The 26,001-nt window shown below is 43.5% G+C and overlaps 1 protein-coding gene across 1 annotated transcript in view; it reads left to right on the top strand.

Moving 5' to 3' along the window:
* Positions 1–26,001, top strand: part of LOC129818055 (ciliary neurotrophic factor receptor subunit alpha-like) — a 358,244-nt gene that overhangs the window by 232,670 nt on the left and 99,573 nt on the right. The window lies entirely within an intron of this gene.

Raw genomic sequence — 26,001 nt, forward strand, 5'->3', positions numbered from 1 at the left:
TTCTCTGCACATGGGCAGTGAGTTCTAATGACCATCACACCCCTCTCTCTTTCTCTGCACATGGGCAGTGAGTTCCAATGACCATCAAATCCCTCTCTCTTTCTCTGCACATGGGCAGTGAGTTCTAATGACCATCACATCCCTCTCTCTTTCTCTGCACATGGGCAGTGAGTTCCAATGACCATCAAATCCCTCTCTCTTTCTCTGCACATGGGCAGTGAGTTCTAATGACCATCACACCCCTCTCTCTTTCTCTGCACATGGGCAGTGAGTTCTAATGACCATCATACCTCTCTCTTTCTCTGCACATGGGCAGTGAGTTCTAATGACCATCATACCTCTCTCTTTCTCTGCACATGGGCAGTGAGTTCTAATGACCATCACATCCCTCTCTCTTTCTCTGCACATGGGCAGTGAGTTCTAATGACCATCACCTCCCTCTCTCTTTCTCTGCACATGGGCAGTGAGTTCCAATGACCATCAAATCCCTCTCTCTTTCTCTGCACATGGGCAGTGAGTTCTAATGACCATCACATCCCTCTCTCTTTCTCTGCACATGGGCAGTGAGTTCTAATGACCATCACACCCCTCTCTCTTTCTCTGCACGTGGGCAGTGAGTTCTAATGACCATCATACCTCTCTCTTTCTCTGCACATGGGCAGTGAGTTCTAATGACCATCATACCTCTCTCTTTCTCTGCACATGGGCAGTGAGTTCTAATGACCATCATACCCCTCTCTCTTTCTCTGCACATGGGCAGTGAGTTCCAATGACCATCAAATCCCTCTCTCTTTCTCTGCACATGGGCAGTGAGTTCTAATGACCATCACATCCCTCTCTCTTTCTCTGCACATGGGCAGTGAGTTCTAATTACCATCACATCCCTCTCTCTTTCTCTGCACATGGGCAGTGAGTTCTAATGACCATCACACCCCTCTCTCTTTCTCTGCACATGGGCAGTGAGTTCCAATGACCATCAAATCCCTCTCTCTTTCTCTGCACATGGGCAGTGAGTTCTAATGACCATCACATCCCTCTCTCTTTCTCTGCACATGGGCAGTGAGTTCCAATGACCATCAAATCCCTCTCTCTTTCTCTGCACATGGGCAGTGAGTTCTAATGACCATCACACCCCTCTCTCTTTCTCTGCACATGGGCAGTGAGTTCTAATGACCATCATACCTCTCTCTTTCTCTGCACATGGGCAGTGAGTTCTAATGACCATCATACCTCTCTTTTTCTCTGCACATGGGCAGTGAGTTCTAATGACCATCACATCCCTCTCTCTTTCTCTGCACATGGGCAGTGAGTTCTAATGACCATCACCTCCCTCTCTCTTTCTCTGCACATGGGCAGTGAGTTCCAATGACCATCAAATCCCTCTCTCTTTCTCTGCACATGGGCAGTGAGTTCTAATGACCATCATATCCCTCTCTCTTTCTCTGCACATGGGCAGTGAGTTCTAATGACCATCATATCCCTCTCTCTTTCTCTGCACATGGGCAGTGAGTTCTAATTCTCGCTTACTCTCTCCTTCCCTCTCTCCCTCCCCGCATTGGCAGTGAGTTGTGGTAATGAGAATCTTCTCCTTTCTCAGTCTCTCTCTCTGCTCTAACGAGTGAGATCTTCTCTCTCTGCTCTAATGAGTGAGATGTTCTCTCTCTGATCTCCTCTCTGATCTGTGGTTGGTCTGTGTTTATGTGTCTACTTTATGACCAGGCATCCTGGCTCTGACACACACTCACAGCAGTCTGGCGCTGTTTCACACCTGAACAGCTTGTCTGGATGCACCCAGCTGAGAATTTTCAGAACCTCATTAATAACAATAGATGTCATCTTCTGACACTCCCTCCCGCCCTTTCACCCTCTCTCCCATTCTCCCAATACCCCCCTCATCCCTTTCACCCTCCCTCCCATTCTCCCATTACCCCTCCCTCCCTTTCACCCTCTCTCCCATTCTCCCATTACCCCTCCCTCCCTTTCACCCTCTCTCCCATTCTCCCATTACCCCTCCCTCCCTTTCACCCTCTCTCCCATTCTCCCAATACCCCTCCCTCCCTTTCGCCCTCTCTCCCATTCTCCCATTACCCCTCCCTCCCTTTCACCCTCCCTCCCATTCTCCCATTCTCCCATTACCCCTACATCCCTTTCACCCTCTCTCCCATTCTCCCATTCTCCCATTACCCCTACATCCCTTTCACCCTCTCTCCCATTCTCCCATTCTCCCATTACACCTCCCTCCCTTTCACCCTCTCTCCCATTCTCCCATTACCCCTCCCTCCCTTTCACCCTCTCTCCCATTCTCCCATTACCCCTACATCCCTTTCACCCTCTCTCCCATTCTCCCATTCTCCCATTACCCCTACATCCCTTTCACCCTCTCTCCCATTCTCCCATTCTCCCATTACCCCTACATCCCTTTCACCCTCTCTCCCATTCTCCCATTACCCCTTCCATTCTCCCATTACCCCTCCCTCCCTTTCACCCTCTCTCCCATTCTCCCATTACCCCTACATCCCTTTCACCCTCTCTCCCATTCTCCCATTCTCCCATTACCCCTCCCTCCCTTTCACCCTCTCTCCCATTCTCCCATTACCCCTACATCCCTTTCACCCTCTCTCCCATTCTCCCATTCTCCCATTACCCCTCCATCCCTTTCACCCTCTCTCCCATTCTCCCATTCTCCCATTACCCCTACATCCCTTTCACCCTCTCTCCCATTCTCCCATTCTCCCATTACCCCTACATCCCTTTCACCCTCTCTTCCATTCTCCCATTACCCCTTCCATTCTCCCATTACCCCTCCCTCCCTTTCACCCTCTCTCACATTCTCCCATTACCCCTCCCTCCCTTTCACCCTCTCTCCCATTCTCCCATTACCCCTCCCTCCCTTTCCCCATCCCTCCCTTTCCTTCTACCTTCCATTCCCCCCCCCCCCCCCAGGCAACATACTCTCCTAGCTGTGGGTGTGGGGGTTAAGGCCCCCAGGCCAGTGAGACTGATGGAGAGATGTGGGTTGTGTAACAGGCCAGTGAGACTGATGGAGAGATGTGGGTGGTGTAACAGGCCAGTGAGACTGATGGAGGGATTGTGGGTGGTGTTACAGGCCAGTGAGACTGATGGAGGAATGTGGGTGGTGTAACAGGCCAGTGAGACTGATGGAGGAATGTGGGTGGTGTTACAGGCCAGTGAGACTGATGGAGGAATGTGGGTGGTGTAACAGGCCAGTGAGACTGATGGAGGAATGTGGGTGGTGTAACAGGCCAGTGAGACTGATGGAGAGATGTGGGTTGTTTTAACAGGCCAGTGAGACTGATGGAGGAATGTGGGTGGTGTTACAGGCCAGTGAGACTGATGGAGGAATGTGGGTGGTGTAACAGGCCAGTGAGACTGATGGAGGAATGTGGGTGGTGTTACAGGCCAGTGAGACTGATGGAGGAATGTGGGTTGTGTAACAGGCCAGTGAGACTGATGGAGGAATGTGGGTTGTGTAACAGGCCAGTGAGACTGATGGAGGAATGTGGGTTGTGTAACAGGCCAGTGAGACTGATGGAGGAATGTGGGTTGTGTAACAGGCCAGTGAGACTGATGGAGGAATGTGGGTTGTGTAACAGGCCAGTGGGACATGTGGGTTGTGTAACAGGCCAGTGGGACTGATGGAGAGATGTGGGTTGTGTAACAGGCCAGTGAGACTGATGGAGGAATGTGGGTTGTGTAACAGGCCAGTGAGACTGATGGAGGAATGTGGGTGGTGTAACAGGCCAGTGGGACATGTGGGTTGTTTTAACAGGCCAGTGAGACTGATGGAGGAATGTGGGTTGTGTAACAGGCCAGTGAGACTGATGGAGGAATGTGGGTTGTGTAACAGGCCAGTGAGACTGATGGAGGAATGTGGGTTGTTTTAACAGGCCAGTGAGACTGTAGACAAGGCATTGTTAACCATCTCCTCCGCTGGTCACTAGTTGGGGTGGATCTATAGAGCTGTTTGGACTGTAGACAAGGCATTGTTAACCATCTCCTCCGCTGGTCACTAGTTGGGGTGGATCTATAGAGCTGTTTGGACTGTAGACAAGGCATTGTTAGAGCTGCAATCTGACTTTGTTGCCTTACTAAAGACCCTGACATGTTTAAAACGTGTAATTAATGTGGGCAAGACTAAATGCATGTTGTTCTCTAATTCTCACAAATAAAACAATTAATCTGCTGGACTACTTGTTCATTGAATGGTTCAGATGATCTGGTTAAGAAGCTGAGATTTAAAGTTTTTTTAATAGAAATACTGTAGATTATGCCTCTCCTAAAACGGCAGGAAGCAGATTGTACAGTTAACTTTCCTGTCAGTTCTTGATACACATATTTAACCTCTAATTTCTGTTGGCACTAAACTACCTCCATACTACCATTCATTTGTATGGGTTACCTTCAGAGGGTTAATATCTATATATATCTCCATACTACCATTCATTTGTATGGGTTACCTTCAGATGAAGGGTTAATATCTATATATAGAGAGTATTTCTCCATTCTTCCATTCATTTGTATGGGTTACTTCAGCTGAGTCCCGTGACAGGTGTGCGGGTCGTAGAGCAAAACGGAGAACACCATCGTGTGAGGTCGTATTAGTTTGGACTCTCCAGATGTTTTTGTGAAAAGACGGGATGTCTCCTGGTCTGACAAACAGCGCTGTAGCTTTGCAAATGTCCATTGTAAATGCGGAAGGACGACATAGGTGGATTAAACTGACGACACAGGTGGATTAAACTGACGACATAGGTGGATTAAACTGACGACATAGGTGGATTAAACTGACGACACAGGTGGATTACACTGACGACACAGGTGGATTAAACTGACGACACAGGTGGATTAAACTGACGACATAGGTGGATTAAACTGACGACATAGGTGGATTAAACTGACGACACAGGTGGATTACACTGACGACACAGGTGGATTAAACTGACGACACAGGTGGATTAAACTGACGACATAGGTGGATTAAACTGACGCCACAGGTGGATTAAACTGACGACATAGGTGGATTAAACTGACGACACAGGTGGATTAAACTGACGACACAGGTGGATTAAACTGACGACATAGGTGGATTAAACTGACGACATAGGTGGATTAAACTGACGACACAGGTGGATTAAACTGACGACATAGGTGGATTAAACTGACGACATAGGTGGATTAAACTGACGACACAGGTGGATTAAACTGACGACACAGGTGGATTAAACTGACGACATAGGTGGATTAAACTGACGACATAGGTGGATTAAACTGACGACACAGGTGGATTAAACTGACGACATAGGTGGATTAAACTGACGACATAGGTGGATTAAACTGACGACACAGGTGGATTAAACTGACGACACAGGTGGATTAAACTGACGACATAGGTGGATTAAACTGACGACACAGGTGGATTAAACTGACGACACAGGTGGATTAAACTGCTTAAACTGACAGGTTGTGATGGGATTTTTAAAATATGTTACTTAGATTTGAGCACGAGTGCGTCGGTCTCTTAACACTTCATTACTCCCTTTGTGTTTACAAAGCTCTACTGCTTCTGATTCACCTAACAGCACTCTTTTTATTGTTTATTAACAACATTAGTTAACAAATCTGTTCACAGGGTCAAAAGTAGTGCACTATTAAGGGAATATGGTGCCATTTGTAACGTTGTCTGTGTATCTGTGATCGTGTTTCTTCATGTCTAGCTGGATGTTATGCTATCGCTAAACAACAAAGCAGAACTTTTCATTTCTCTGTAAACAAATAGTCAGTAAACACTCACTACATCTACCTTATTGCTGTATTCACGTACTCAAACATACCTTTCTCTACTCTTACCTTTCTCTAATCTTACCTATCTGTCAAAAACTCTAATATCGCTGACATTAACAGCCTTCCTTTAACTTCTCTAGGGTAGGGGGCAGCATTCGGAATTTTGGATGAAATGCATGCCCAATTTAAACTGCCTGCTTCTCGGGCCCAGATGATATGCTTATAACTGGTAGATTTGGATAGAAAACACTCTAAAGTTTCCAAAACTGTTAAAATAGTGTCTGTGAGTATAACAGAACTGATATGGCAGGCGAAAACCTGGGAAAATCCATTCAGGAAGTAGTTATTTTTTTGGTTTTGTCGTTTTCTATTCCATGCCATTACAGTATCCATTGACTTAGGACTCAAACTGCAGTTTCTATGCCTTCCACTAGATGTCAACAGTCTTTAGAAATAGTTTCAGGCTTGTATTCTGAAAAATGAGGGAATAAGAGCATTCAGAATGACTGGACACTAAAGTGTCGCAGAGCTTTTTCATGCGCTGACAGAGAGACAGAGCAATTCTTGTTTACCTTTTAAATTTACGACGTTATTGTTCGGTTGAAATATTATCGATTATTTAGGCTAAAAACAACCTGAGGATTGAATATAAACATTGTTTTACATATTTCTATGAACTTTACGGATACAATTTGGATTTTTTTGTCTTCCTGTTTTGACTGCGTTTGAGCCTGTGGATTACTGGAGAAAACGCGCGAACAAAACAGAGGTTTTTGTTTATAAAGAGACTTTATATACAACAATAGAAACATTTATTGAGTAAATGAATGTCTGCTTAGTGCAACCATATGAAGATCATCTAAGGTAAGGGATTCATTTTATCTCTATTTCTGACTCTGACTGTTCTACTTGGCTGGTTACTGTTTGTAATGAATTGTCTAGTGGGCTATGTTCTCAAATAATCGTAAGGTATGCTTTCGCCGTAAAGCATTTTTTAAATCTGACAACGTGGTTGGATTCACAAGAAGTTCATCTTTAAACCTATGTAAAATCTGTTTTGTTTTCTGAATTTTTATAATGAGTATTTCTGTATTTGAATTTGGTGCTCAGCAGTTTTACTGGCTGTTGAAGAGGTGGAACGCTAACGTCCCACATAGCCAAGAGAGGTTAAAGAAGCTGACATCCACAGCATTCCTTTAAACTAGCTGACAGCCTTCCTTTAAACTAGCTGACATTAACAGCCTTCCTTTATACTAGCTGACATTAACAGCCTTCCGTTAAACTATCTGACATTAACAGCCTTCCTTTATACTAGCTAACATTAACAGCCTTCCTTTAAACTAGCTGACAGCCTTCTTTTATACTAGCTGACATTAACAGCCTTCCTTTATACCAGCTAACAGCCTTCCTTTAAACTAGCTGACAGCCTTCTTTTATACTAGCTGACATTAACAGCCTTCCTTTATACTAGCTAACAGCCTTCCTTTATACCAGCTAACAGCCTTCCTTTATACCAGCTAACAGCCTTCCTTTATACCAGCTGACAGCATTCCTTTATACCAGCTGACATTAACAGCCTTCCTTTATACCAGCTGACAGCCTTCCTTTATACCAGCTGACAGCCTTCCTTTATACCAGCTGACAGCCTTCCTTTATACCAGCTAACAGCCTTCCTTTATACCAGCTAACAGCCTTCCTTTATACCAGCTAACAGCCTTCCTTTATACCAGCTGACAGCCTTCCTTTATACCAGCTAACAGCCTTCCTTTATACCAGCTAACAGCCTTCCTTTATACCAGCTAACAGCCTTCCTTTATACCAGCTAACAGCCTTCCTTTATACCAGCTAACAGCCTTCCTTTATACCAGCTAACAGCCTTCCTTTATACCAGCTAACAGCCTTCCTTTATACTAGCTGACAGACTTCCATTAAACTAGCTGACATTAACAGCCTTCCTTTAAACTAGCTGACATTAACAGCCTTCCTTTATACCAGCTGACAGACTTCCATTAAACTAGCTAACAGCCTTCCTTTAAACACTACATGGCCTCTCTATGTAGGGAATAGCATGTTATTTGGGACTCAAACTGCTGAAACGTTGAATTCTTCAGCTTCAGCTCAGAACAAATCAACTGGGCACAGGATCAACAGGGAACCAAAACATGTAACAACAACATTAACGCTTTATGGCTGTCCTCTGAGATGCTGCTCACACAATAGACAGATATGGAGAGAAAAGGAGATGAGGAGGGGAGAAGATGTGGGGGAGAGAGGAGAGGAGATGTAGGGGTGGAGGTGGAGAGAGAGATAAACAAAGAGAGATAGAGAGATGAGAAAGAGAGACAGAGAGAGATGGATAAAGAGAGACAAAAAGATAGAGAGAGAGAGAGTGAAAGAGAGACAGAGAGAGATATATAGAGAGATGAGAGACAGAGAGAGAGAGAGAGACAAAAAGAGAGAGAGAGAGAGAGAGAGAGAGAGAGAGAGAGAGAGAGAGAGAGAGAGAGAGAGAGAGAAAGAGACAGAGAGAAAGAGAGACAGAGAGAGAGAGAGACAAAAAGAGAGAGAGAGAGAAAGAGACAGAGAGAAAGAGAGACAGAGAGAGACAGAGAGAGAGAGAGAGCGAACGAGAGACAGAAAGACAGAGAGAAATAGATAGAGACAAAAAGAGAGAGAGAGACAGAGAGAGATAGATAGAGAGATGAGAGAGAGACAAAAAGAGAGAGAGAGATGTACAGTACACTCTTGGAAGAAAGGGTCCTTCAGGGATCTTCAGCTGTCCCCAAAGGAGAACCCCTTTGGTTCCAGGAAGAACACTTTTGGGTCCCATTGTATAACCCTCTGTAGGATTGGTTCCACATGGAGCCCAAAATTATTCTACCTGGAACCAAAATGTTTTTTCAAGGGGTTCTCCTATGGTGACAGCTGAAGAACCTTCTAGATAGCACCTTCTTCTCTAAGAGTGTAGTATGAGGTTACTGGGGTAAGCTGTAAATTGTCCACTGGGTGGGTCTGGGTCAGAGAGAGAGATCATGACATAAGTGGTGTGGCTAAGAGGCTGATTAATGTAGCATGTTCTCTATCCCACAGAAAGGGAGAGACTGTCAAAACCTGCGTCAGAGCTATGCTGAACCATGAGGAGGGGAAGGAGGGATGACCAGAGGGAGGGAGGTTAGGGAGGGAGTGAGGGAGGAGAGAGGGAGAATGGAGTGCTGTGTCATCGAACCCCGGCATGGAGGAGAGGGAGGGAGGGAGGGAGGGAGGGAGGGAGGGAGGGAGGGAGGGAGGGAGGGAGGGAGGGAGAGAGAGAGGGAGAGAGAGAGAGAGGGAGGGAGAGAGAGAGGGAGAGAGAGAGAGAGAGAGAGAGAGAGAGAGAGAGAGGGAGGGAGGGAGGGAGAGAGGGAGGGAGAGAGGGAGGGAGAGAGGGAGGGAGGGAGAGAGAGAGGGAGGGAGAGAGAGAGGGAGAGAGGGAGAGAGGGAGGGAGGGAGGGAGAGAGGGAGGGAGGGAGGGAGGGAGGGAGAGGGAGGAGGGAGGGAGGGAGGGAGGGAGGGAGGGAAGGGAGGAGACCGGTGACCGTACATACATATCCCAACCAGAAGCCATGGATTTCAGGCAACATCTGCATCGAGCCTAAGGGTAGGGCTGCCTCTTTCAAGGAGCGGGACACTAATCTGGACGCTTATCAGAAATCCTGCTATACCTACAGACGAATCATCAAACATTCAAAGCGTCAATACAGCACTAAGTTTGTATCCTACTATATCGGCTCTGACACTCGTCGGATGTGGCAAGGCTTTCAAACTATTACGGGTCTACAAAGGGAAAACCAGCCGCGAGCTGCCCAGTGACACGAACCTACAAGACAGGCTAAATGGATTTAATGCTCGCTTCGAGGCAAGCAACACTGAAGCATGCATGAGAGCACCAGCTGTTCCGGACGACTGTGTGATCACGCTCTCCGTAGCCGATGTGAGTAAGACCTTTAAACAGGTCAACATTCACAAGGCCGCGGGGCCAGACGGATTACCAGGACGTGTACTCATGGCCAATAGGGAGGAGGTCAGAGACCTGGCAGTGTGGTGCCAGGACAACAACCTGTTCACATTGACAGCGCTTTAGTGAAGCGGGTCGAGAGCTACAAGTTCCTTGGTGTCCACATCACCAACAAATTATCATGGTCCAAACACACCAAGACAGTCGTGAAGAAGGTACGACAAAACCTATTCCCCCTCAGGAGAGGGAAAATATTTGGCATTGGTCCCCAGATCCTTAAAAAGTTCTACAGCTGCACCATCGAGAGCATCCTGACGGGTTGCATCACCGCCTGGTACGGCAACTTCTCAGCATCCGACTGTAAGGCACTACAGAGGGTAGTGCTACAGCCCAGTACATCACTGGGACCATGCTTCCTGCCATCCAGGACCTCTATACTAGGCGGTTTTATATGAAGGCCCAAAAAATTGTCAAAGACTCCAGTCATAGACTGTTATCTCCCTTACAAGGGCATGTAAGTAAGCATTTCACTGTAAGGTCTGTTGTATTCGGCGCATGTGATAAATAACATTTGATTTGATTTGAAGAAAGAGATAGAGGGAAGAGGAAAGGGAGAAGAGGATCATTTCTAGAAAGAATACAGCTTGTGTAAAATTGATGTCAAAAGTAGAATTTTTGGTCATTTTAGCTAAACTTTTCCTAACCTGCATCGTATGTTCTCCTAACTGCTACGAAAGTACATTTTGACATGGAGAAAGCTGTATGAATTGAAGCTGTTCTGAGGGCAATGCGTTGTGCAATTCAAAATTAGGAAGGTGTTCTTAATTTGACAAAAGTACATTTTGTACATTCAAAAGTACATTCAAAATCGGAAACGAGGGAGGAAGAGAGGGAGGGAGGACAGCGAAGAGAGGGAGGGAGGAGATGGAGGGAGGGAAGAGAGGGAAGAAGAGTGAGGAAGAAAGGGAGAAGAGTGAAGAAGAGGGAAGAAAGGGAGGAGAGGGAGGGAAGAGAGGGAAGAAAAGGGAGGAAGAAAGGGAGGAGAGTGAAGGAGAGGGTGGAGAGAGAGGGAGGAGAGGGAGGGGAGAGAGGGAAGAAGAGGAAGGAAGAAAGGGAGGAGAGTGAAGAAGAGGGTGGAGAGAGAGGGTGGAGAGAGAGGGAAGAGAGAGAGGAGAGGGAAGAGAGGGTGGAGAGGGAAGAGAGGGAAAAGAGGGAGGAGAGGGAGGGAAGAGAAGAGAAGGAAGAAGAGGGAAAATAGGGAGGATGGAAGAGAGGGAGGGAGGAAGAGTGAGGAGAGGAAGGAGAGGGAAGAAGAGGGGGGAGAGGGAAGAAGAGGGAGGAGAGGGAGGGAAGAAGAGGGGGGAGAGGGAAGAGTGAGGAGAGGAAGAAGAGTAAGGAGATGGAAGAAGAGGGAGGAAAGGGAAGAAGAGGGAGGAGCGGGAGGAGAGGGAGGAGTACCGTGTCATTGGAGAATAACGAAGGTTTTCTTCCATTATCATCAATAATTGAATCTCTGGTCACATTAAATACTGTAACACTTCAAACCTCCGCATCTCAAAGCGACTCAGATGTTCTTCTCTCCAACTTCTTTGTTTGCAACTTTACCGACACAGTTGACTAAACACAGAAAATACATCACATTATTTCTGCTACGGTTCAGTAAGTCTTCAAATACTCTATCAGAGCATCTCTGAATTCATCATTTCACCTCTGATGACTTCCATGTTGACAGAAAATATTGTGTTTGTGTGTGCATCAAATCAAATCAAATTGTATTAGTCACATGCACCGAATACAACAGGTGTAGACCTTACAGTGAAATGCTGAATACAACAGGTGTAGTAGACCTAACAGTGAAATGCTGAATACAACAGGTGTAGTAGACCTTACAGTGAAATGCTGAATACAACAGGTGTAGTAGACCTCACAGTGAAATGCTGAATACAACAGGTGTAGTAGACCTCACAGTGAAATGCTGAATACAACAGGTGTAGTAGACCTTACAGTGAAATGCTGAATACAACAGGTGTAGTAGACCTTACAGTGAAATGCTGAATACAACAGGTGTAGTAGACCTCCCAGTGAAATGCTGAATACAACAGGTGTAGTAGACCTCACAGTGAAATGCTGAATACAACAGGTGTAGTAGACCTCACAGTGAAATGCTGAATACAACAGGTGTAGTAGACCTTACCGTGAAATGCTGAATACAACAGGTGTAGTAGACCTTACAGTGAAATGCTGAATACAACAGGTGTAGTAGACCTCACAGTGAAATGCTGAATACAACAGGTGTAGTAGACCTTACAGTGAAATGCTGAATACAACAGGTGTAGTAGACCTAACAGTGAAATGCTGAATACAACAGGTGTAGTAGACCTTACAGTGAAATGCTGAATACAACAGGTGTAGTAGACCTCACAGTGAAATGCTGAATACAACAGGTGTAGTAGACCTTACCGTGAAATGCTGAATACAACAGGTGTAGTAGACCTTACAGTGAAATGCTGAATACAACAGGTGTAGTAGACCTCACAGTGAAATGCTGAATACAACAGGTGTAGTAGACCTAACAGTGAAATGCTGAATACAACAGGTGTAGTAGACCTAACAGTGAAATGCTGAATACAACAGGTGTAGTAGACCTTACAGTGAAATGCTGAATACAACAGGTGTAGTAGACCTCACAGTGAAATGCTGAATACAACAGGTGTAGTAGACCTAACAGTGAAATGCTGAATACAACAGGTGTAGTAGACCTCACAGTGAAATGCTGAATACAACAGGTGTAGTAGACCTTACAGTGAAATGCTGAATACAACAGGTGTAGTAGACCTCACAGTGAAATGCTGAATACAACAGGTGTAGTAGACATCACAGTGAAATGCTGAATACAACAGGTGTAGTAGACCTCACAGTGAAATGCTGAATACAACATGTGTAGTAGACCTCACAGTGAAATGCTGAATACAACAGGTGTAGTAGACCTCACAGTGAAATGCTGAATACAACAGGTGTAGTAGACCTTACAGTGAAATGCTGAATACAACAGGTGTAGTAGACCTTACAGTGAAATGCTGAATACAACAGGTGTAGTAGACCTCACAGTGAAATGCTGAATACAACAGGTGTAATAGACCTCACAGTGAACTGCTGGATACAACAGGTGTAGTACGAGCCCCTAACCGAAAGTGCAGTTAAAAAAATATGGATAAGAATAAGAGATAAAAGTAACAAGTAATTAAAGAGGAGCAGTAAAAAATAACAATATATACAGGGGGTACCGGTACAGAGTCAATGTGGAGGCTATATACAGGGAGTACCGGTACAGAGTCAATGTGGAGGCTATATACAGGGTGTTACGGTACAGAGTCAATGTGGAGGCTATATACAGGGTGTTACGGTACAGAGTCAATGTGGAGTCTATATACAGGGTGTACCGGTACAGAGTCAATGTGGAGGCTATATACAGGGTGTACCGGTACAGAGTCAATGTGGAGTCTATATACAGGGTGTACCGGTACAGAATCAATGTGGAGGCTATATACAGGGTGTTACGGTACAGAGTCAATGTGGAGGCTATATACAGGCGGTACCGGTACAGAGTCAATGTGGAGGCTATATATAGGGTGTTACAGTACAGAGTCAATGTGGAGGCTATATACAGGGTATTACGGTACAGAGTCAATGTGGAGGCTATATACAGGGGGTACCGGTACAGAGTCAATGTGGAGACTATATACAGGGTGTTACGGTACAGAGTCAATGTGGAGGCTATATACAGGGGGTACCAGTACAGAGTCAATGTGGAGGCTATATACAGGGGGTACCGGTACAGAGTCAATGTGGAGGCTATATACAGGGGGTACCGGTACAGAGTCAGTGTGGAGACTATATACAGGGTGTTACGGTACAGAGTCAATGTGGAGGCTATATACAGGAGGTACCAGTACAGAGTCAATGTGGAGGCTATATACAGGGGGTACCAGTACAGAGTCAATGTGGAGGTTATATACAGGGTGTTACGGTACAGAGTCAATGTGGAGGCTATATACAGGGGGTATCGGTACAGAGTCAATGTGGAGACTATATACAGGGTGTTACGGTACAGAGTCAGTGTGGAGGCTATATACAGGGTGTTACGGTACAGAGTCAATGTGGAGGCTATATACAGGGGGTACCGGTACAGAGTCAATGTGGAGGCTATATACAGGGGGTACCGGTACAGAGTCAATGTGGAGGCTATATACAGGAGGTACCAGTACAGAGTCAATGTGGAGGCTATATACAGGGGGTACCAGTACAGAGTCAATGTGGAGACTATATACAGGGTGTTACGGTACAGAGTCAGTGTGGAGGCTATATACAGGGGGTACCTGTACAGAGTCAATGTGGAGGCTATATACAGGGGGTACCGGTACAGAGTCAATGTGGAGGCTATATACAGGAGGTACCAGTACAGAGTCAATGTGGAGGCTATATACAGGGGGTACCAGTACAGAGTCAATGTGGAGACTATATACAGGGTGTTACGGTACAGAGTCAGTGTGGAGGCTATATACAGGGGGTACCTGTACAGAGTCAGTGTGGAGGCTATATACAGGGGGTACCGGTACAGAGTCAATGTGGAGGCTATATACAGGGGGTACCGGTACAGAGTCAATGTGGAGGCTATATACAGGGGATACCGGTACAGAGGCAATGTGGAGGAAATATACAGAGGGTACCGGTACAGAGTCAATGTGGAGACTATATACAGGGGGTACCGGTACAGAGTCAATGTGGAGGCTATATACAGGGTGTTACGGTACAGAGTCAATGTGGAGGCTATATACAGGTGGTACCGGTACAGAGTCAATGTGGAGACTATATACAGGGGGTACCAGTACAGAGTCAATGTGGAGGCTATATACAGGAGGTACCAGTACAGAGTCAATGTGGAGGCTATATATAGGAGGTACCGGTACAGAGTCAATGTGGAGGCTATATACAGGGGTATATACCCTCCTATGATAGGGATGTAATGAGGAGAGATGATAGGGATGTAATGAGGAGAGATGATAGGGATGTAATGAGGAGAGATGATAGGGATGTAATGAGGAGAGATGTAATGAGGAGAGATGATAGGGATGTAATGAGGAGAGATGTAATGAGGAGAGATGATAGGGATGTAATGAGGAGAGATGTAATGAGGAGAGATGATAGGGATGTAATGAGGAGGGATGATAGTGATGTAATGAGGAGAGATGTAATGAGGAGAGATGATAGGGATGTAATGAGGAGAGATGTAATGAGGAGAGATGATAGGGATGTAATGAGGAGGGATGATAGTGATGTAATGAGGAGAGATGTAATGAGGAGAGATGATAGGGATGTAATGAGGAGAGATGATAGGGATGTAATGAGGAGAGATGATAGAGATGTAATGAGGAGAGATGATAGAGATGTAATGAGGAGAGATGATAGGGATTTAATGAGGAGAGATGAGAGGGATGTAATGAGGAGAGATGATAGGGATGTAATGAGGAGATATGATAGGGATGTAATGAGGAGAGATGATAGAGATGTAATGAGGAGAGATAGGGATGTAATGAGGAGAGATGATAGGGATGTAATGAGGAGAGATGATAGAGATGTAATGAGGAGAGATGATAGGGATGTAATGAGGAGAGATGATAGGGATGTAATGAGGAGAGATGATAGGGATGTAATGAGGAGAGATGATAGGGATGTCATGAGGAGAGATGATAGGGATGTAATGAGGAGAGATGATAGGGATGTAATGAGGAGAGATGTAATGAGGAGAGATGATAGGGATGTAATGAGGAGAGATGATAGAGATGTAATGAGGAGATATGATAGGGATGTAATGAGGAGAGATGATAGGGATGTAATGAGGAGAGATGTAATGAGGAGAGATGATAGGGATGTAATGAGGAGGGATGATAGGGATGTAATGAGGAGAGATGTAATGAGGAGAGATGATAGGGATGTAATGAGGAGAGATGATAGGGATGTAATGAGGAGAGATGATAGGGATGTAATGAGGAGAGATGTAATGAGGAGAGATGATAGGGATGTAATGAGGAGAGATGATAGGGATGTAATGAGGAGAGATGATAGAGTTGTAATGAGGAGAGATGATAGAGATGTAATGAGGAGAGATGATAGGGATTTAATGAGGAGAGATGAGAGGGATGTAATGAGGAGAGATGATAGGGATGTAATGAGGAGAGATGATAGGGATGTAATGAGGAGAGATGTAATGAGGAGAGATGTAATGAGGAGAGATGATAGGGATGTAATGAGGAGAGATGATAGAGATGTAATGAGGAGAGATGATAGGGATGTAATGAGGAGAGATGATAGGGATGTCATGAGGAGAGATGATAGGGATGTAATGAGGAGAGATGATAGGGATGTAATGAGGAGAGATGATAGGGATGTAATGAGGAGAGATGATAGGGATGTAATGAGGAGAGATGTAATGGGGAGAGATGATAGGGATGTAATGAGGAGAGATGATAGAGATGTAATGAGGAGATATGATAGGGATGTAATGAGGAGAGATGATAGGGATGTAATGAGGAGAGATGATAGGGATGTAATGAGGAGAGATGTAATGAGGAGAGATGATAGGGATGTAATGAGGAGGGATGATAGAGATGTAATGAGGAGAGATGATAGGGATGTAATGAGGAGGGATGATAGAGATGTAATGAGGAGAGATGATAGGGATGTAATGAGGAGAGATGATAGAGATGTAATGAGGAGAGATGATAGGGATGTAATGAGGAGAGATGATAGGGATGTAATGAGGAGAGATGATAGGGATGTAATGAGGAGAGATGATAGGGATGTAATGAGGAGAGATGATAGGGATGTAATGAGGAGAGATGATAGGGATGTAATGAGGAGAGATGTAATGAGGAGAGATGATAGGGATGTAATGAGGAGAGATGATAGAGATGTAATGAGGAGAGATGATAGAGATGTAATGAGGAGAGATGATAGGGATGTAATGAGGAGAGATGTAATGAGGAGAGATGATAGGGATGTAATGAGGAGAGATGATAGAGATGTAATGAGGAGAGATGATAGAGATGTAATGAGGAGAGATGATAGGGATGTAATGAGGAGAGATGTAATGAGGAGAGATGATAGGGATGTAATGAGGAGAGATGATAGGGATGTAATGAGGAGAGATGATAGGGATGTAATGAGGAGAGATGATAGGGATGTAATGAGGAGAGATGATAGGGATGTAATGAGGAGAGATGATAGAGATGTAATGAGGAGAGATGATAGGGATGTCATGAGGAGAGATGTAATGAGGAGAGATGATAGGGATGTAATGAGGAGAGATGATAGAGATGTAATGAGGAGAGATGATAGGGATGTCATGAGGAGAGATGTAATGAGGAGAGATGATAGGGATGTAATGAGGTGAGATAGGGATGTAATGAGGAGAGATGATAGAGATGTAATGAGGAGAGATGATAGAGATGTAATGAGGAGAGATGATAGAGATGTAATGAGGAGAGATGATAGAGATGTAATGAGGAGAGATGATAGAGATGTAATGAGGAGAGATGATAGGGATGTAATGAGGAGAGATGATAGGGATGTAATGAGGAGAGATGATAGGGATGTAATGAGGAGAGATGTAATGAGGAGAGATGATAGGGATGTAATGAGGTGAGATAGGGATGTAATGAGGAGAGATGATAGGGATGTAATGAGGAGAGGTGTAATGAGGAGGGATGATAGTGATGTAATGAGGAGAGATGATAGGGATGTAATGAGGAGAGATGTAATGAGGAGAGATGATAGGGATGTAATGAGGTGAGATAGGGATGTAATGAGGAGAGATGATAGGGATGTAATGAGGAGAGATGATAGAGATGTAATGAGGAGAGATGATAGAGATGTAATGAGGAGAGATGATAGGGATGTAATGAGGAGAGATGATAGGGATGTAATGAGGAGAGATGATAGGGATGTAATGAGGAGAGATGTAATGAGGAGAGATGATAGGGATGTAATGAGGTGAGATAGGGATGTAATGAGGAGAGATGATAGGGATGTAATGAGGAGAGGTGTAATTAGGAGGGATGATAGTGATGTAATGAGGAGAGATGTAATGAGGAGAGATGATAGGGATGTAATGAGGTGAGATAGGGATGTAATGAGGAGAGATGATAGGGATGTAATGAGGAGAGATGATAGGGATGTAATGAGGTGAGATAGGGATGTAATGAGGAGAGATGATAGGGATGTAATGAGGAGAGATGATAGAGATGTAATGAGGAGAGATGATAGAGATGTAATGAGGAGAGATGATAGAGATGTAATGAGGAGAGGTGTAATGAGGATAGATGATAGGGATGTAATGAGGAGAGATGATAGAGATGTAATGAGGAGAGGTGATAGGGATGTAATGAGGAGAGATGATAGGGATGTAATGAGGAGAGATGATAGGGATGTAATGAGGAGAGATGATAGAGATGTAATGAGGAGAGATGATAGGGATGTCATGAGGAGAGATGATAGGGATGTAATGAGGAGAGATGATAGGGACACTGTTGGTTCCTACAGACACATAGTCGTATTGGTTAGACCGGACTAATGATGATTCAACGTCGGTAAACAGAGGGATATGGTTATAATTTCTCTTTCATTGAGTACTGCATTCATCTCTTCCTGTTAACTACATGCTGTTAGTCCATGGTACCAAGGTTTTCATGAGAGGAATAGGTAACTATACACAGCTACACATATATAATAATAATATATACAGACAACATACTGAGTTTAAAGTCAGCTTCAATATTCACAAAGTCTTTTGTTTAATTTAGAATAATGTTTTGACGTGGTAGACATGTGATTATTGCGAATACTGTATCTCCATAAACCAACTCATAAAACTCCTTGTCCATATCTGCAGCCATGTGTTGTAGCTCCCTCCCTTCCATCCCTTCTAGATGAATTACCAACCAGAAAGCAGAGCAGAGAGGCTGTTGAAGACTGTAGGGCTGCGTCCCAGGTGGCACCCTATTCCATATTTAGTGCACTACTTTTGACCAGGGCCCATAGGACTACCCATAGAGCTCTGGTCAAAAGTAGTGCACTATATATAGGGCATAGGGTGCCACCTAGGACACGCAAACAGACATCTGCTGCATTTACAGATTGGGAAACCTAATAAATCCCAGAGCCTCTCAATGAGACAGTAAATGAAGCTGGTGTGTGTCCCAGACGGCACCTTATTCCCTATGTAGTGCACTCCTTTTGACTAGAGACCTATGAGTAGCCCTATGGGCCCTGGTCAAAAGGAGTGCACTACATAAGGAATAGGGTGGTATTTGGACGGTGTGCTGTGAGTGGATATGGCTGGTCAGTACACAGCAGATCTGTTTTCATTTAGACCCGAGCTGGCACTGATATAGACAGAGAGCTGTTGGCCACGCTGCAATGTGTGTGTGGTGTGTGTGGTGTGGTGTGGTGTGGTGTGTGGTGTGTGTGTTTTTGATTGAGACAGAAAGAGCAACATCCTTCAGACATAATGAGGAAGAATGTATTTAGCCCAAGAAGTATTTTACCCAGACAGACTCAGGGTCTGTACTGTTCCACTGTTGATAGTAGTTATAGTATGGCCTTCCTCTGTTGATAGTAGTGATAGTATGGCCTTCCTCTGTTGATAGGAGTGATAATATAGCCTTCCACTGTTGATAGGTGATAACATGGCCTTCCTCTGTTGATAGTAGTGATACTATGGCCTTCCACTGTTGATAGTAGTGATAATATGGCCTTCCTCTGTTGATAGTAGTGATAATATGGCCTTCCACTATTGATAGTAGTGATAATATGGCCTTCCACTGTTGATAGTAGTGATAATATAGCCTTCCACTGTTGATAGGAGTGATAATATGGCCTTCCACTGTTGATAGTAGTGATAATATAGCCTTCCGCTCTTGATAGTAGTGATAATATGGCCTTCCACTGCTGACAGTAGTGATAATATAGCCTTCCACTGTTGATAGGAGTGATAATATGATCTTCCACTGCTGATAGTAGTGATAATATGGCCTTCCACTGTTGATAGGTGATAATATGGCCTTCCACTGTTGATAGTAGTGATAATATGGCCTTCCACTGTTGATAGGAGTGATAATATGGCCTCCCACTGTTGATAGGAGTGATAATATGGCCTTCCACTGTTGATAGTAGTGATAATATGGCCTTCCACTGTTGATAGGTGATAATATGGCCTTCCACTGTTGATATAAGTGATAATATGGCCTACCACTGTTGATAGGAGTGATAATATGGCCTTCCACTGTTGATAGGAGTGATAATATGGCCTTCCACTGTTGATAGGAGTGATATTATGGCCTTCCTCTGTTGATAGGAGTGATAATATGATCTTCCACTGTTGATAGGTGATAATATGGCCTTCCACTGTTGATAGGAGTGATAATATGGCCTTCCACTGTTGATAGTAGTGATACTATGGCCTTCCACTGTTGATAGTAGTGATAATATGGCCTTCCTCTGTTGATATGAGTGATAATATGTCCTTCCTCTGTTGATATGAGTGTTTTTATGGCCTTCCTCTGTTGATAGTAGTGATAATATGGATATCCAGTGTAGATAGGAGTGTTTTTATGGCCTTCCACTGTTGATAGTAGTGTTTTAATGGCCTTCCAGTGTTGATAGGAGTGTTTTTATGGCCTTCCTCTGTTGATAGGGGTGTTTTTATGGCCTTCCTCTGTTGATAGGGGTGTTTTTATGGCCTTCCACTGTTGATAGGAGTGTTTTTATGGCCTTCCTCTGTTGATAGTAGTGATAATATGGCCTTCCTCTGTTGATAGTTTTGATAATATGGCCTTCCAGTGTTGATAGGAGTGTTTTTATGGCCTTCCTCTGTTGATAGTAGTGTTTTAATGGCCTTCCACTGTTGATAGGAGTGTTTTTATGGCCTTCCTCTGTTGATAGTTGTGTTTTTATGGCCTTCCACTGTTGATAGTAGTGATAATATGGCCTTCCAGTGTTGATAGGAGTGTTTTAATGGCCTTCCTCTGTTGATAGTAGTGTTTTAATGGCCTTCCACTGTTGATAGAAGTGTTTTAATGGCCTTCCACTGTTGATAGTAGTGTTTTAATGGCCTTCCACTGTTGATAGTAGTGTTTTAATGGCTTTCCTCTGTTGATAGGGGTGTTTTTATGGCCTTACTCTGTTGATAGTAGTGTTTTTATGGCCTTCCTCTGTTGATTGTAGTGATAATATGGCCTTCCTCTGTTGATTGTAGTGATAATATGGCCTTCCAGTGTTGATAGGAGTGTTTTAATGGCCTTCCTCTGTTAATAGTAGTGTTTTAATGGCCTTCCACTGTTGATAGTAGTGTTTTAATGGCCTTCCACTGTTGATAGTAGTTTTTTAATGGCCTTCCACTGTTGATAGTAGTGTTTTAATGGCCTTCCTCTGTTGATAGGGGTGTTTTTATGGCCTTCCTCTGTTGATAGTAGTGTTTTTATGGCCTTCCTCTGTTGATTGTAGTGATAATATGGCCTTCCAGTGTTGATAGGAGTGTTTTAATGGCTTTCCTCTGTTGATAGGGGTGTTTTTATGGCCTTACTCTGTTGATAGTAGTGTTTTTATGGCCTTCCTCTGTTGATTTTAGTGATAATATGGCCTTCCTCTGTTGATTGTAGTGATAATATGGCCTTCCAGTGTTGATAGGAGTGTTTTAATGGCCTTCCTCTGTTGATAGTAGTGTTTTAATGGCCTTCCACTGTTGATAGTAGTGTTTTAATGGCCTTCCACTGTTGATAGTAGTTTTTTAATGGCCTTCCACTGTTGATAGTAGTGTTTTAATGGCCTTCCTCTGTTGATAGGGGTGTTTTTATGGCCTTCCTCTGTTGATAGTAGTGTTTTTATGGCCTTCCTCTGTTGATTGTAGTGATAATATGGCCTTCCAGTGTTGATAGGAGTGTTTTAATGGCCTTCCTCTGTTGATAGTAGTGTTTTAATGGCCTTCCACTGTTGATAGTAGTGTTTTAATGGCCTTCCACTGTTGATAGTAGTGCTTTAATGGCCTTCCACTGTTGATAGTAGTGTTGTAATGGCCTTCCTCTGTTGATAGTAGTGTTTTTATGGCCTTCCTCTGTTGATTGTAGTTTTTTAATGGCCTTCCTCTGTTGATAAGGGTGTTTTTATGGCCTTCCTCTGTTGATAGGGGTGTTTTTATGGCCTTCCTCTGTTGATAGGGGTGTTTTTATGGCCTTCCTCTGTTGATAGTAGTGTTTTTATGGCCTTCCACTGTTAATAGTAGTGATTTTATGGCCTTCCTCTGTTGATAGTAGTGTTTTTATGGCCTTCCTCTGTTGATTGTAGTTTTTTTATGGCCTTCCTCTGTTGATAGTAGTGTTTTTATGGCCTTCCTCTGTTGATAGTAGTGTTTTTATGGCCTTCCACTGTTAATAGTAGTGATTTTATGGCCTTCCTCTGTTGATAGTAGTATTTTTATGGCCTTCCTCTGTTGATAGTAGTGTTTTTATGGCCTTCCACTGTTAATAGTAGTGTTTTTATGGCCTTCCTCTGTTGATAGTAGTGTTTTTATGGCATTGCTCTGTTGATTTTAGTGTTTTTATGGCCTTCCACTGTTAATAGAAGTGTTTTTATGGCCTTCCTCTGTTGATAGTGGTGTTTTTATGGCCTTCCTCTGTTGATAGTAGTGTTTTTATGGCCTTCCTCTGTTGATAGTAGTGTTTTAATGGCCTTCCACTGTTGATAGTAGTTTTTTAATGGCCTTCCACTGTTGATAGTAGTGTTTTAATGGCCTTCCTCTGTTGATAGGGGTGTTTTTATGGCCTTCCTCTGTTGATAGTAGTGTTTTTATGGCCTTCCTCTGTTGATTGTAGTGATAATATGGCCTTCCAGTGTTGATAGGAGTGTTTTAATGGCTTTCCTCTGTTGATAGGGGTGTTTTTATGGCCTTACTCTGTTGATAGTAGTGTTTTTATGGCCTTCCTCTGTTGATTGTAGTGATAATATGGCCTTCCTCTGTTGATTGTAGTGATAATATGGCCTTCCAGTGTTGATAGGAGTGTTTTAATGGCCTTCCTCTGTTGATAGTAGTGTTTTAATGGCCTTCCACTGTTGATAGTAGTGTTTTAATGGCCTTCCACTGTTGATAGTAGTTTTTTAATGGCCTTCCACTGTTGATAGTAGTGTTTTAATGGCCTTCCTCTGTTGATAGGGGTGTTTTTATGGCCTTCCTCTGTTGATAGTAGTGTTTTTATGGCCTTCCTCTGTTGATTGTAGTGATAATATGGCCTTCCAGTGTTGATAGGAGTGTTTTAATGGCCTTCCTCTGTTGATAGTAGTGTTTTAATGGCCTTCCACTGTTGATAGTAGTGTTTTAATGGCCTTCCACTGTTGATTGTAGTGTTTTAATGGCCTTCCACTGTTGATAGTAGTGTTGTAATGGCCTTCCTCTGTTGATAGTAGTGTTTTTATGGCCTTCCTCTGTTGATTGTAGTTTTTTAATGGCCTTCCTCTGTTGATAAGGGTGTTTTTATGGCCTTCCACTGTTGATAGGGGTGTTTTTATGGCCTTCCTCTGTTGATAGGGGTGTTTTTATGGCCTTCCTCTGTTGATTGTAGTTTTTTTATGGCCTTCCTCTGTTGATTGTAGTTTTTTTATGGCCTTCCTCTGTTGATTGTAGTGTTTTTATGGCCTTCCTCTGTTGATAGGAGTGTTTTTATGGCCTTCCTCTGTTGATAGGAGTGTTTTTATGGCCTTCCTCTGTTGATAGGGGTGTTTTTATGGCCTTCCTCTGTTGATAGTAGTGTTTTTATGGCCTTCCACTGTTAATAGTAGTGATTTTATGGCCTTCCTCTGTTGATAGTAGTGTTTTTATGGCCTTCCTCTGTTGATTGTAGTTTTTTTATGGCCTTCCTCTGTTGATAGTAGTGTTTTTATGGCCTTCCTCTGTTGATAGTTGTGTTTTTATGGCCTTCCACTGTTGATAGTAGTGATAATATGGCCTTCCAGTGTTGATAGGAGTGTTTTAATGGCCTTCCTCTGTTGATAGTAGTGTTTTAATGGCCTTCCACTGTTGATAGAAGTGTTTTAATGGCCTTCCACTGTTGATAGTAGTGTTTTAATGGCCTTCCACTGTTGATAGTAGTGTTTTAATGGCTTTCCTCTGTTGATAGGGGTGTTTTTATGGCCTTACTCTGTTGATAGTAGTGTTTTTATGGCCTTCCTCTGTTGATTGTAGTGATAATATGGCCTTCCTCTGTTGATTGTAGTGATAATATGGCCTTCCAGTGTTGATAGGAGTGTTTTAATGGCCTTCCTCTGTTAATAGTAGTGTTTTAATGGCCTTCCACTGTTGATAGTAGTGTTTTAATGGCCTTCCACTGTTGATAGTAGTTTTTTAATGGCCTTCCACTGTTGATAGTAGTGTTTTAATGGCCTTCCTCTGTTGATAGGGGTGTTTTTATGGCCTTCCTCTGTTGATAGTAGTGTTTTTATGGCCTTCCTCTGTTGATTGTAGTGATAATATGGCCTTCCAGTGTTGATAGGAGTGTTTTAATGGCTTTCCTCTGTTGATAGGGGTGTTTTTATGGCCTTACTCTGTTGATAGTAGTGTTTTTATGGCCTTCCTCTGTTGATTGTAGTGATAATATGGCCTTCCTCTGTTGATTGTAGTGATAATATGGCCTTCCAGTGTTGATAGGAGTGTTTTAATGGCCTTCCTCTGTTGATAGTAGTGTTTTAATGGCCTTCCACTGTTGATAGTAGTGTTTTAATGGCCTTCCACTGTTGATAGTAGTTTTTTAATGGCCTTCCACTGTTGATAGTAGTGTTTTACTGGCCTTCCTCTGTTGATAGGGGTGTTTTTATGGCCTTCCTCTGTTGATAGTAGTGTTTTTATGGCCTTCCTCTGTTGATTGTAGTGATAATATGGCCTTCCAGTGTTGATAGGAGTGTTTTAATGGCCTTCCTCTGTTGATAGTAGTGTTTTAATGGCCTTCCACTGTTGATAGTAGTGTTTTAATGGCCTTCCACTGTTGATAGTAGTGCTTTAATGGCCTTCCACTGTTGATAGTAGTGTTGTAATGGCCTTCCTCTGTTGATAGTAGTGTTTTTATGGCCTTCCTCTGTTGATTGTAGTTTTTTAATGGCCTTCCTCTGTTGATAAGGGTGTTTTTATGGCCTTCCTCTGTTGATAGGGGTGTTTTTATGGCCTTCCTCTGTTGACAGGGGTGTTTTTATGGCCTTCCTCTGTTGATTGTAGTTTTTTTATGGCCTTCCTCTGTTGATTGTAGTTTTTTTATGGCCTTCCTCTGTTGATTGTAGTGTTTTTATGGCCTTCCTCTGTTGATAGGACTGTTTTTATGGCCTTCCTCTGTTGATAGGAGTGTTTTTATGGCCTTCCTCTGTTGATAGGGGTGTTTTTATGGCCTTCCTCTGTTGATAGTAGTGTTTTTATGGCCTTCCACTGTTAATAGTAGTGATTTTATGGCCTTCCTCTGTTGATAGTAGTGTTTTTATGGCCTTCCTCTGTTGATTGTAGTTTTTTTATGGCCTTCCTCTGTTGATAGTAGTGTTTTTATGGCCTTCCTCTGTTGATAGTAGTGTTTTTATGGCCTTCCACTGTTAATAGTAGTGATTTTATGGCCTTCCTCTGTTGATAGTAGTATTTTTATGGCCTTCCTCTGTTGATAGTAGTGTTTTTATGGCCTTCCACTGTTAATAGTAGTGTTTTTATGGCCTTCCTCTGTTGATAGTAGTGTTTTTATGGCATTGCTCTGTTGATTTTAGTGTTTTTATGGCCTTCCACTGTTAATAGTAGTGTTTTTATGGCCTTCCTCTGTTGATAGTGGTGTTTTTATGGCCTTCCTCTGTTGATAGTAGTGTTTTTATGGCCTTCCTCTGTTGATAGTAGTGTTTTAATGGCCTTCCACTGTTGATAGTAGTTTTTTAATGGCCTTCCACTGTTGATAGTAGTGTTTTAATGGCCTTCCTCTGTTGATAGGGGTGTTTTTATGGCCTTCCTCTGTTGATAGTAGTGTTTTTATGGCCTTCCTCTGTTGATTGTAGTGATAATATGGCCTTCCAGTGTTGATAGGAGTGTTTTAATGGCTTTCCTCTGTTGATAGGGGTGTTTTTATGGCCTTACTCTGTTGATA

The sequence above is a fragment of the Salvelinus fontinalis genome, chromosome 21, assembly GCF_029448725.1.
Source record: "Salvelinus fontinalis isolate EN_2023a chromosome 21, ASM2944872v1, whole genome shotgun sequence".
Lineage (NCBI taxonomy): Eukaryota > Metazoa > Chordata > Actinopteri > Salmoniformes > Salmonidae > Salvelinus > Salvelinus fontinalis.